Genomic DNA, 12,663 nt, shown 5'->3' on the forward strand with positions numbered 1-12,663 from the left:
ATAAGCAGATTTACGTTTAGTAGATTGTTTGTTTCGTAATTGTTTCAGTTAACCGTACAACTGTTCGTCGAAACACGATAAGCAGAGTTATTACTAATTTATTGAATCAGGCGTTACTTTGCGGAGGTCCATATCAATGAACTAAAATAATTTCCTTGCTCACCCGCGACCTTCGCGAAGGTCGCGGGTGAGCAAGGAAATTATTTTAGTTCATTTAGAGTTATTACTGGCATTCATATTGATAAGTAGATTTAATGTTCAGTCGATTTAACTGTTCATCGAGACACGATAAGCAGATTTATTACATGGCATTCATATTGTTAATTAGATTTAACGTTCAGTCGATTTTTGTTTCGTAATCTGCGTAGACACCTTGCTGAAGAACTATATCCATCTCACTTCTGAGCCATGTTTACAAGCTGTTTTCCAGGGTCATCACAAACCGTCTCACACGCAGGCTTGATGACTTCCAGCCTCCCGAACAAGCCGGTTTCCGAAAAGGCTATAGTGCCGTAGACCACATACATGCGTTGCAGTAGGTTATACAGAAGACTGAAGAGTATAACCTCCCTCTTTGCCTTGCATTTGTGGACTACGAGAAAGCCTTCGATTCGATCGAGACTTGGGCTGTGCTACAGGCTCTCCAGCGGTGCCAAGTTGACTATCGGTATATCGAAGTGTTGAAGTGTCTGTACGAAAACGCCACTATGTCCGTCCGACTACAGGATCAGAGCACGAAGCCTATTCCTCTGCAGCGGGGAGTCAGACAAGGAGATGTGATCTCTCCGAAACTGTTCACCGCTGCATTGGAGGATGCTTTTAAGGTTTTAGACTGGAAAGTACGAGGCATCAACATTAATGGCGAGTACTTCACTCATCTTCGATTCGCCGACGACATTTTAGTCATGGCTGAGACCATGGAGGACCTCGGTGCTATGCTCGCTGACCTTAGTAGAGTTTCCGACCGAGTTGGCCTGAAAATGAACATGGACAAGACGAAAGTCATGTCTAATGTCCATGTTGTACCAACTCCCGTAGTAGTCGGAGACTCTGCGCTCGAAATTGTTGACGACTATTTATACCTGGGACAAACGGTCCAGTAAGGTAGGTCCAACTTTGAAAAAGAGATCACTCGTCGAATCCGACTCGGCTGGGCAGCGTTCGGGAAGCTTTGCAGTGACTTTTCGTCCAAATTACGGCAGTGTTTGAAGTCAAAAGTCTTTGACCAGTGTGTGTTGCCAGTGATGGCATACGGATCTGAGACGTGGGCCCTAACGATGGGCCTCATGAGAAAACTCAAAGTCACTCAAAGGGCTATGGAGAGGGCTATGCTCGGGGTTTCTCTGCGGGATAGAATTAGAAATGATGATATCCGCAGTAGAACTAAGGTTACCGACATAGCCCCAAGAATTGCGAAACTAAAGTGGCAGTGGGCGGGGCACATTGCTCGCAGGACTGATGGCCGATGGGGCCAGAAGGTTCTCGAATGGCGTCTGCGGACCGGTAGACGAGCTGTCGATAGTCCTCCAACAAGATGGAGCGACGACTTGGTTAAGATCGCGGGATCGCGGTGGATGCGGAAAGCACAAGACCGGTCTGAGTGGAGAGCCTTAGGGGAGGCCCATGTCCAGCAGTGGACGTCTTTCGGCTGTCATGATGATGATGATGATGATGAATCTGCGCAGATAAAATCAGCCAAACGACAGGTAGGATTTTACTGAGTTGACTATTAAAATATATACTAGCTATTATCAAAATGTAGTTAGGTGCGACGACAAGCGTTAGCGAGGAAGAGTGTTCGGTAGAATTGCGACCAACAACGCACGAGCCGAGCGAGCGAAGCGAGCGTGCCGTGTCGCGGCAGCGGCCGGCTGAGTGCCAGAACCGAACTTTCATCATCGCGACTTGGTTTGTTTAGACTCCAATATAAAATAAATAAAGAATGCGCGGTCAGCACGGAGTGTAAAAATGCCAATGAGGCCATAGTGTAATCCACACATATTCGCGCTATTGAATGCCATTCCCATGCTAAGCGAAAAGATGCGAAAAGTTGATATGCACACTGAATAATACAACCATTACAAAAGCGAAAGGTTGTTCGACCAAACGTGCAAAATGTGTAGTGATTAATAGGCTAAACGAATGTCTGCGAATAGTTTTTCGGCTTACTGACTCATATGCCAAGTAAATAGTCTGCTAAAGGTTGAGTTACGAAACTTTATAGTCTGCGAAACAATACATCGGCGTACAAATTCATCAGCGTAGCGTTACTCGGCGAAACGTTGTCTGCCAATCAATAATCTGCCTAAAATAGTCGGCGAATCATTAGGTAACCCATTTGATGATGAAAAAAACATTTCCTGTTTTTAAAAACTATTTTTTGGCGTTTTTTCCTTGATCTTTATAATTAAAATAAATATACAATACAGGTTGAATTGCTAAAAGCATCATAAAAATAAAATAAAAATACAGGGTTCCTCATACACAAAACGCGTTTTATATTGGTACCGTTAATACGGACGAGTGTAAATTCGAGTCGCATTTGGCTAATTTTTAATTTAAAAAAATAATCTTGATTGATGATGATGACTAAATGTATGTTAAAAATATATAAATTTAAAAATTAATTATTAAAATCCAGTGCAGAAATGCAGCCAGCCTTGTGGGCACTTACCCGCTCCGAGAATCTAACTAACTTACAACCATACCAGTTGTCACGCAGAACGCATATGCGTGTGATCACTGTTCTAAAAAGTGTTACTCGTAAGTCGACTGTGAATATAAATTTGTGATTTATGAACACGGGATAAAATTTTGATTATGCTGTATACTCGTAGTGTCTATATATTACAGCTTCAGTATAAGTGTTTGAACTTAATCATTACAAGACGTCGCTTTACTTAGCAACTTAGCAATCAGTAAGTACATTAAGTAACATTTAAATGATATATTTTATGTTTAGTGCAGTATATAAAAAATGTACCTAATGAAGCAGGAAGTTTATAAATTTATCAACTTTCTTGGAATCTAGCGTTCATAATTTTGTGATTTAAAGTAAAATGTTGTTACTAAAAATATTTAAAGTGAAATCAAATTTAAAGAATATTTTATAAATTATATTGTTTACATCAACAAAAGAGATGATGGACAGTTAAGACGAAATGGCATGAGGGCTATGCTCGAGGTTTCTCTACGGGATCGAATCAGAAATGAGGAGACACGTAGAATATATTGCTAATCTAATTAGCTCGTGAAAGTAGCAATCAGCAGGCTATGTATAGCGGAGAACAGATGACTGTTGGGCCCGAAAAGTTCTCAAATTAAAACTGTGGATTGGTATGCGCAGCGTAGGTTGTCCACTTACAAGGTGGATTGATGATCTGATTAAGGCTGCTTCCAACCAAAGTAACAGGAAGTCTATGGGGGAGACTTATGTCCTACAATGGACGTCCTACGGCTAATATGATAATGATGATGATGAACATGAAGATGAAACGGATTATTTTATTTTTTATATAAGTATGTTTATATATCAATAATTCTACTCGTAAATAAACCACTAAATACTTTTCAGGTACCAAAATGAAATTTCATTACCTCAGTGTCACAATATTGATTTTAAAATGTTTGATCTGCGAATCTGCGAAAATTTTATACGTCATGCCATTTACGGCAAGATCTCACTACATTGGTATGAAGAATTTGGCCCTTGAATTAGCCAGCAGAGGCCATGATGTTTATGCTATAACTTATGGTTTCAAATGTTTCATTTTGGACGAAATTATGTAAGTTGAAAATGTTTTTAAATTTTTTACTAAAATAGAATTGAATTAAGAAGTAATTGAAAAAAAAACTAATTGTTAGAGACCTGGAATTAAACCCGGGCCTTCGCCAGTTCAGGTCGGGGATGGTACAGACAAGTGTGAAAATATGAACTATCGATTAGGACATTAATTTGCAGAGATGTAGGGAAAAAGCAAAGAAAGGAAAAGTAACACTTCTTCATTTTAATTTATCAAGGGTTCAAAAATGTGTACTACTGTCAGGGTAGAGCAGTGAGACCCTAGGGGTTCAATTTGAGTAAAACGAATTTAGGTTTTAGACGTTTATTTAACCCCTAAGGCTTTTCTGACAGAATAGAAATAAGAAAATAAAATAAAAACTCGAGGATCGCGGATGCGAAAGAGTTGAGTTGGAATGCGTTTCTTTTGAAGAGGCTTCCCTGGACTAGAGTCCGAAGCGCAGGTCGCCGGTGCTGGACAAAGGCTGGAGGCAGTAGGGGCTCCAGGGCCAGCAAGCAGCAGCAGTCCTTTCAATAGCGGAAGGACAGGGGCTTCGGTTCCAGGCAGCCGTGCAGGTGTTGGTGAAAAACGGTGAGGGTTTCAGTCCCAGACCGTACTGTGCCGCCCTGAAATTAACGCTCGTTTAGACGAGATTCAGGTGGCCTTTATTCTGCCATCCATCCAACCGGCGTGAAGATTCTTCATCATCATCATCAGGTCAGCCGTAATGTTGGAGGTGGCAGAAAAATCGTTCGAAGTATTTAAGATATTATTATAATAAAGAAAACAAAAGTAAGTAAATTAAATTTGGAAAAAGTCGTTACATTTTTGAATTTGTAAAAGCCCAATGGTAATAATATAAAATGTAAACCTGCATTTAAAAACAATTTTACAATTTTGAAATAAAAAGGCCTAAAAGAATTAATTTACTAAAAAAACAGATTTAAAAATGTGAGAAAAAAATATGAATTTTGGCTAAATTTACAATTAAAAACTGAAAGAAAACACAAATTAAAAATACACAAGTAAAGATTGATATTTGCCAAGGACTTTCCGAATTTGGGCAGAGTTTCACTGAATTTAAATTAAAAATATGGATAAATAGTTTTGGAAAAAATCTATAAATCGTGTCTTCAGAGCATTCATAGTTTACTTTCTCTCCTACAAGCTGATCCGCTAGCTGCTAAACGCAACAAAAGTTAAAGAATAATTTGGTCTGAGACCTCGCAGAGTCGTACAAAAATTAAGGTTTTATCAGTATCCTGTAAAAACATATTAGATCAAATAATATTGTGTAAGGTTTTTTTTTTATTCGACAGGATGGAAAACGAGCAAGTGGGTTTCCTGATGGTAAGAGATCACCACCGCCCATAAACATCTGCAACACCAGGGGTATTACAGATGCGTTGCCAACCTAGAAGCCTAAGATGGGATACCTCAAGTGCCAGTAATTTCACCGGCTGTCTTACTCTCCACACCGAAATACAACAGTGCAAGCACTGCTGCTTCACGGCAGGATTAGCGAGCAAAATGGTGGTAGCAATCCGGGTGGACCTTGCACAAGGTCCTACCACCTGTAAGTTAGTTCAGGTAGGCTAAGTTTTGTGACTTAGCGCCAAATATCGTAAGTTCTGTTTGAAATTTGTGCCACGTTTAGGATTGGTTTATTTATTTATAACAACTGACACAGCATGACAGTTAAAATCTTAGGTTAAAATACAAAGGCACTGAATAAGACAAATTCAAATTCAAATCATTTATTCAGTAAATAGACCGCAATGGGCACTTTTACACGTCATTTTTTTTAAATACCAGCGCTTTCGGAAAAACCATCATTGCCAATAAGAATGCGCCGCAAGAAACTTGGCAGAAAGTGTTTTTTTTTTCAATATAAAATAATTACAAATAAAATACTTAAAAACTACAGTATACAATAAAAGAACAAAATACAAAATAATAATAATACAGGGATGTATGGGCTCCCTTAGTTACAAAACTAAACACTAACTATATCTACGTTCAGTGGAAGTGTAGAATGCTTCCACCGTCATAAATAAAAATAATAAAAAAAAACTGAAAATAAAATAAAAAGAAACTAAAAGCAAGTATTACCTACAAGAAGAAAATGTAAAAATAAACTATCAGGTACATGAAGACAGACGTGAATCCATCGCCTTACAGATTTTCATACATTCAACACAAACACTCCTCCAACGACCAGCAAACGCGTCACACTCTGAAGCTGATGCCAGAAGGGCTTTGGCATAGAACAACGCGCAAACCAGCAGTGACTGCATACGAGCAACAGTTCGTGCAGATGCACTGCCAGTAGATGAAGATGCAGAAGGCAGGAAAGAAAGGCTTGCGTGCCGAGTATGAATAGGTATACGAGGCTGGCATATTCTTTCACGCCGAGGTTTGAAGGTATAGTGCTTTTCTCAAACATGCACTGAAATAAATAAAAACTCATAGAAATCATGTTTTATTCGTAAGACAACTAAAATTTTACCAGACTTAAATTATAACTACAATACAATACAATGACTCTTTATTCCAGAAATAGTAAGCGATACAGAAAAAAGATTCACAGAAAGAAAACTACAAGGTAAAAATAACTATTTAAGTGTTTATTTCATTCTAACATGGATTTTTAAGTTAATAGAATCCCAAAAAAGTAAAATTGCTATTATATAAAACATTAGATATAATGGACTGCTAAAATAAAAAATGTGATCTGTGTCACGTTTCCAAACGAAACGTTTGAAATGACAATGGCACTAGCAATATTGCACTTGTCAGACAACTCTAATTAATTGATTCAGAAATTTTAATATTTTACTTATAGAAAATAAAGACAAATATAAACAACATTATTTTCGTATTAAAAAGAGTCTTATAACATGAAAAAGCAAACAATTAAACTGAATACAGTGCAAACTGCAAAAAATTATGCAAACAGTTTGAAATTACTGTACGCCTATCTTTGAGTTTTCCTTTCTAGTTTAGGTTAGCTTGAAAATATCCCTTTTAGGGATAAGTTCGCCTTTGTACTCTTTTGGTTTTCTTTTTGTATTATTTTGTGTTTTATGTACAATAAAGTACATAATAGGGTTGTTTTTGTTCACTAACTAAGCAAGTGTAGTATAAAAAAATACTCCTGACTAGTATGACAAAAAAACATGATACCTAATTAATAATTATAATACGACTTTTCTGATATTAAATTAACAAGTAGGTTTTTAAGATGAATTTTATTATACGTTATTTAGTGAAATAATGGCAAAAAAAAACTATTCTGCACCTCAAGCTTAAACTGAGGCTTAGTGTTTTTAGAACTAATTTAATTAGGGCTAATTTGAGACTTGGATCTACAGCGAAGAATAGCTAAATTAGAATAATACGTACATTTAGATTAAGATTGGTTTTTTGGAATCTTTTTGTATTTTATATTTCAATTCCAAATTTTTACTTTTTCATCCCGTAAAACCGAAATTGAAAATACAAACTGAAATATAGATGCACAGAAAAAACAGAAAAATAAGACCATCACTGGGAATCGAACCCAGGTCCTCGGTAATCCGTACCGCGTGCCCTAAATTAGACATAATACGTACATTTAGACCCCTTTGCCTTTTGCCTTAGTTTAGACCATACATATTCATAACAGGCTGTAGATATTGTGACGAAAATGATTTTCAATTTAATCCAAACAGTAAAATATTGTAATTGTGGATTTATCATTTGAATCATTCCAGTTTTTACTATATGAATCTGGTTTCATGGTCAACGAACTAACATTCGAATCTACAGACGTCCAACAGTTTCTAAAAGAAGACCATAAAATTGATTTGATTGTAACAGAATTATTTTTCGACGATGGACTTTACATGTTCGCTCACAAGTATCAGGCCCCACTTGTGTTGGTGACGACGGTTGGGAACTCACTTCAAGGGAATTACTACACGCGGAACCCTCTTCAGTTGTCAACTTTGTATCACGAATACGGAATAGCGAGAGCCGCTTAGTTTTAGGGGCAGATTGTACAACTTGTACCTCTGCGCTTTTGATTTTCTGGTACCTACTCAAATTCTGGTATTTCCCTCGCCAGAAAGAATCCGCGCTGCATTATTTTAAAGACTTGCCACAAACAAAACCTAGTTTGGAAGAGATTGCGGCGAATGCAGCACTCGTACTTCTGAATTCTCATTACAGTATGGACAATCCTAGCGCATACTTACCGAACATTATTGAAGTTGGCGGCTTACACATCAAAGAAACGAACGAAACTTTGCCAGTGGTGAGTATGTCGTGCAGGTTAAAGAACTTGAAATTACTTTTAGGAGAATATATTAGCATATAAAACAAATGAAGAGTACCCATAATTACCTACTATTTTTCTGTTAAGTTTTAATTTCTTTGTGTGGGTATAATAATTCAAAACAACCGGAGTTTTTAAAAATTTGCGTATCTTTTTGCAGGTGGTAGGACCTTGTGCAAGGTTCGCCCGGATTGCTACCACCATCTTGCTCGCTAATCCTGCCGTGAAGCAGCAGTGCGTGCACTGTTGTGTTTCGGCGTGGAGAGTAAGACAGCCGGTGAAATTACTGGCACTTGAAGTATCCCATCTTAGGCCTCTAGGTTGGCAACGCATCTGCAATACCCCTGGTGTTGCAGGTGTTTATGGGCGGTGGTGATCTCTTACCATCAGGAGACCCACTTGCTCCTTTGCCATCCAGTCGAATAAAAAAAAATCTAATCTGCTGTTAATTATACTTACTGAAACTTTTCACACTCTATTCAACACTATTAAATTTCTTAACACTTCGTTTAATATTTTTCAACAAAGTCTAGTTCGACGAAATTACATACAACAATAAAAAATAAAAATCATGTTTTCTGCAGCACTTCAAATAATTTTTGAGTGGGCTAAAGGCAGCAAAATGTGTAAATATATAGGTACTAAGAGAGGTTGCAAAATACTTAACGTCCGTTTATTCCAGGATCTGCCAAAGGTCTTAGACAACGCTAAGAACGGCGTAGTGTTCTTAAGTTTCGGCTCCAACGTTCAATTAAGTGAACTCGATAAGGATAAGTTGGATGCCTTCTTGAAAGTGTTCGGAGAATTAAAGCAAACAGTCTTAATGAAATGGGAGGACGCTCCTATACAGAATATACCGAAGAATATCGTGCTGAGGAAATGGTTCCCGCAAAAGGCAGTGCTAGGTCAGTTTACATTTAATTTTGCTAAGTATATTGAACGTGGCATGAAGTTTCGAATTTGTTATCATATTCAATGAAAAGCTTTAGCTTAATCGTAAATACATAATTTGTTTGATTCCTAGAAGGGTGAATACTGCAATGACCTTTAGAATTTATCTCGACTAATAGGAATGATAATATAAATGGGTTATAATTTTATATCATTAAACGAGCAATTCTCGTATTTTTATTTGATTCGGGTATCTCGGAAACCGTTCTAACGATTTTGATGAAATTTGTTGTGCCAATATCTTCGGGGACGAAATATCGATCTAGCTTGGTCTGGGAAGACGCGAGTTTTTGATTTTTAGTCCGAGCGAAGCTTGGTCGCACAGGTACTAATTTATAGACAGAAAATTAAAGTTGGAATTCCTTGTCAATAGTTTTTACTTTGATTCTATAATAATATGTTTTTTTTTTACTTTTTTCATAAAGAAGCACTTAATTTTTTGCTGCTCATCCCAATAAAAAATTGTTCATATATTTTTGCCACAAATTAAAGTCAATAATTGTTATTGCGTGACTTATTCTATTATGCTACAGAACTTAAGTTATAAACTTTTAAAACATTGTACTTGTACGTCTTACTTGTGAATTGACATGGATAGACATTCTTTGGAATGACTTGGTACTGATGTACGAGTGCGAGTCCCTGCTTTGACTTAATTATATAGCAGACAAAAGAGAATAAAGGCCACTTGAGTTTCATCGGGAAAATGAAATCAAAAATATGTATATTTTCGTTTTTATCTGCATACATTTAATCGATCAAAATGTATATTTGTTTTGTATTATGTTGTATTAATAATAACGAACTAATGAAATTCACGTGGCTTTTTTTTGTGGTAGTATTGTTGGCTCTTTTTATAGGGTTTTTTACTTTTTTATTGTGTATTTTTATAACTTTTGTTTTTTACTAATATAATATCACTTCCTAAGTTGATTTTGTGGATGTATCGACGTGTTACTTTGCTATTATAGTTGTTTTATTAAATAGAAAACTAAAATTTGATAGGTAAAGCCTAACCAGGAACATAAAAAACCTGACGTAAGGGCAGCACTTCTTCGTTTTATATTACAATATTCTTTACACTTACTACACGTTACCTACCAGTCATATTGATTGATATTGACGACGGTGTCAGTGATATTATTTAAAGGAATATTTTCTTATCCCTCAGACTTTTTCTTCGGCAAATACTTGTATACGTTGTGAACTATATTCCTTCCAAGGCTATAGATAATCTTCGGTATTTTAACACACAGACACACAAAATAACACTTTAAAATACCACGCGTAAACAACGTCAAACATTGACAGCAATAGCGTCAAACATTGACAGCAATAGACAGATGACATTTGAATTTAGCATAAGGTACCAGTGCAAGAAATTAGTTCTATTGGTTTTCCGCAATATGGCCAGGTTTTTAGGGTTCCGGAGCCAAAATGGCAAAAACGGAACCCTTATAGTTTCGCCATGTCTGTCTGTCTGTCTGTCTGTCTGACTGTCTGTCTGTCTGTCTGTCTGTCCGTCCGCGGCTTTGCTGAGGGACTATCGATGCTAGAAAGCTGTAATTTTGCACGGATATATAAGTAAACTATGCCGACAAAATGGTACAATTCAAAATTAAAAATATTTTTTTTAGGGTACCTCCCATAGACGTAAAGGGGGGGTGATCTTTTTTTCTCATCCAACCCTATAGTGTGGGGTATCGTTGGATAGGTCTTTTAAAACCATAGGGGTTGCTAAGACGATTTTTCGATTCAGTGATTCGTTTGCGAAATATTCATCTTTAAAATGCAAATTTTCATAAAAATCGAGCGTCCCCCCCTCTAAAATCTAAACCGGTGAGTGGAAAAATTTGAAAAAAATCAGGATGGTAGTAAGTATATCAAACTTTCAAGGAAAACTATAACAGCTAAGTTTTCTTGAGAATTATTAGTAGTTTATGAGTAAATAGCAGCCTAAGGTATAAAATATACCTAAACTTGGAAGATTCCGTATAAAATAAAAAATCCTTAGAAAAATATTACTTAATTTTTTCGTAATGGCTACGGAACCCTATTTTGGGCATGTCCGACACGCTCTTGGCCGGTTTTTTATATATTCCGGATCACGCTCTGAGTCTTTTAACCACCATTTTCAAGTACAGATTGAGAAACTTGCTACGTTACCTATACATAGGTTTCATACATATAATCACAAGTACATGAAATAAATGTTAAAAATAAACAATCAATACTTAGGTGTTTACAATTTCGAAAATGTAAACATAGCAAAAGATTTGTAGGTTTCGTATGTGGAGAGTCAAATTCTGGACAAAATCTATTAAGTATTAAAATTATTGAGCTCGTGTGCCGGTGTTTCCTAAAACTGCGGTCACAGCAGCGAAACATATTTATAGCGTTATCCCCAACATAAACATGACCCTACAATTGGAGATACGTAAATCCAAACGTTGGGTAAGGGACCATGTAGGTAATATTATTTAAAAGGTGTATGTTATAAGATACGAGATATTATTTATTTAAAGGATTTTTTATTTCATTTTTCAATTTTTAAAATATTTAAATTTGGAATGACAGTATTGGGATTTTTTTTAACTTTTCTAATTTTAGCTTATTAAATAAAAACTTAATTTTAAATAATCTTGTACAATGGTATATTTTTATCGAGGGACTAAAATAAGCCAATATATACCCGAGGACCACCTCCCAAGGTAGAGTGGTAGAGTGTCTATTTATCCGTGGGGTTCTGGGGTTTATATTGACTTTTGGTCTCGAGGTGAAAACTCTATTTTTCACTTCGATTGCGAGAATAAATGGTAATTTCGTTTATGATTTACGCTCTAAAACAATTTCAAAGTTTTCGTGCTAAGTATTTTTTTCCAACCAGACACAGATATAACAAAATCTCATCGGCGAAATGCAAATGCAAACTGGAATAAATAGAATGGCGCCACCTTCTATGCGGAAAAAGCATAGACCACGTACACTAAGAACGCAACATTTTTGTCATGAAAATGGTCCACACACAATCTTATTTTATGCCAAAAACTAAGCAAGAACTGGCTGTTTGAGTTTATCTCAGTCACTCGAGGTAAATTAAAAAAATATTAATTTTACTCCTCAGGGAATAAAGTTCTCATTTTACTCCCGCCTCGTAAGGATATATTGACCTACTTTTAGAGCATGAGAAGTGAAAAATTTATTATGTACGAAGACACTATGACTCCAGCGACCTCGGCAGGGGGAGGTACTGTCAGGGAAGCTCGCTTTGGGTGACCAGTTATATAGCTAATCATATTATGGCTAATCATAATAATATGGTAATCATGGAGTTTTCAGGTTTACTTGACTATAAATAAGAATATTCACAGACTGAATATATTATTGACTGCTAGACTATTGGACGAGAGGGCTATGGTTTGTTCGCCCGCTCGCCTTTAAATGACTTTAAAAGCGAACTTTATTTGAAAACGCGCAAACAGTGGCAATTTACAAACAAAAAGCCTAAGGGTACAAAAGCATCTTTAACAAAAATAGGTACCTAACTGATTTTATGAAAATCAACGACTTACTCTTTATTAACAATAAACAAGAATACAGTTCAAGCACAAA

The 12,663-nt window shown here is 36.4% G+C and overlaps 1 pseudogene; it reads left to right on the forward strand.

The window, feature by feature from the left end:
• Window positions 1–2,862: 2,862 nt before the first annotated feature.
• Window positions 2,863–10,257, forward strand: LOC141437175 (UDP-glucosyltransferase 2-like; annotated as a pseudogene).
• The last annotated feature ends 2,406 nt before the right edge of the window (window positions 10,258–12,663 follow it).

The sequence above is a fragment of the Choristoneura fumiferana genome, chromosome 17 (genome assembly GCF_025370935.1).
Source record: "Choristoneura fumiferana chromosome 17, NRCan_CFum_1, whole genome shotgun sequence".
NCBI lineage: Eukaryota > Metazoa > Arthropoda > Insecta > Lepidoptera > Tortricidae > Choristoneura > Choristoneura fumiferana.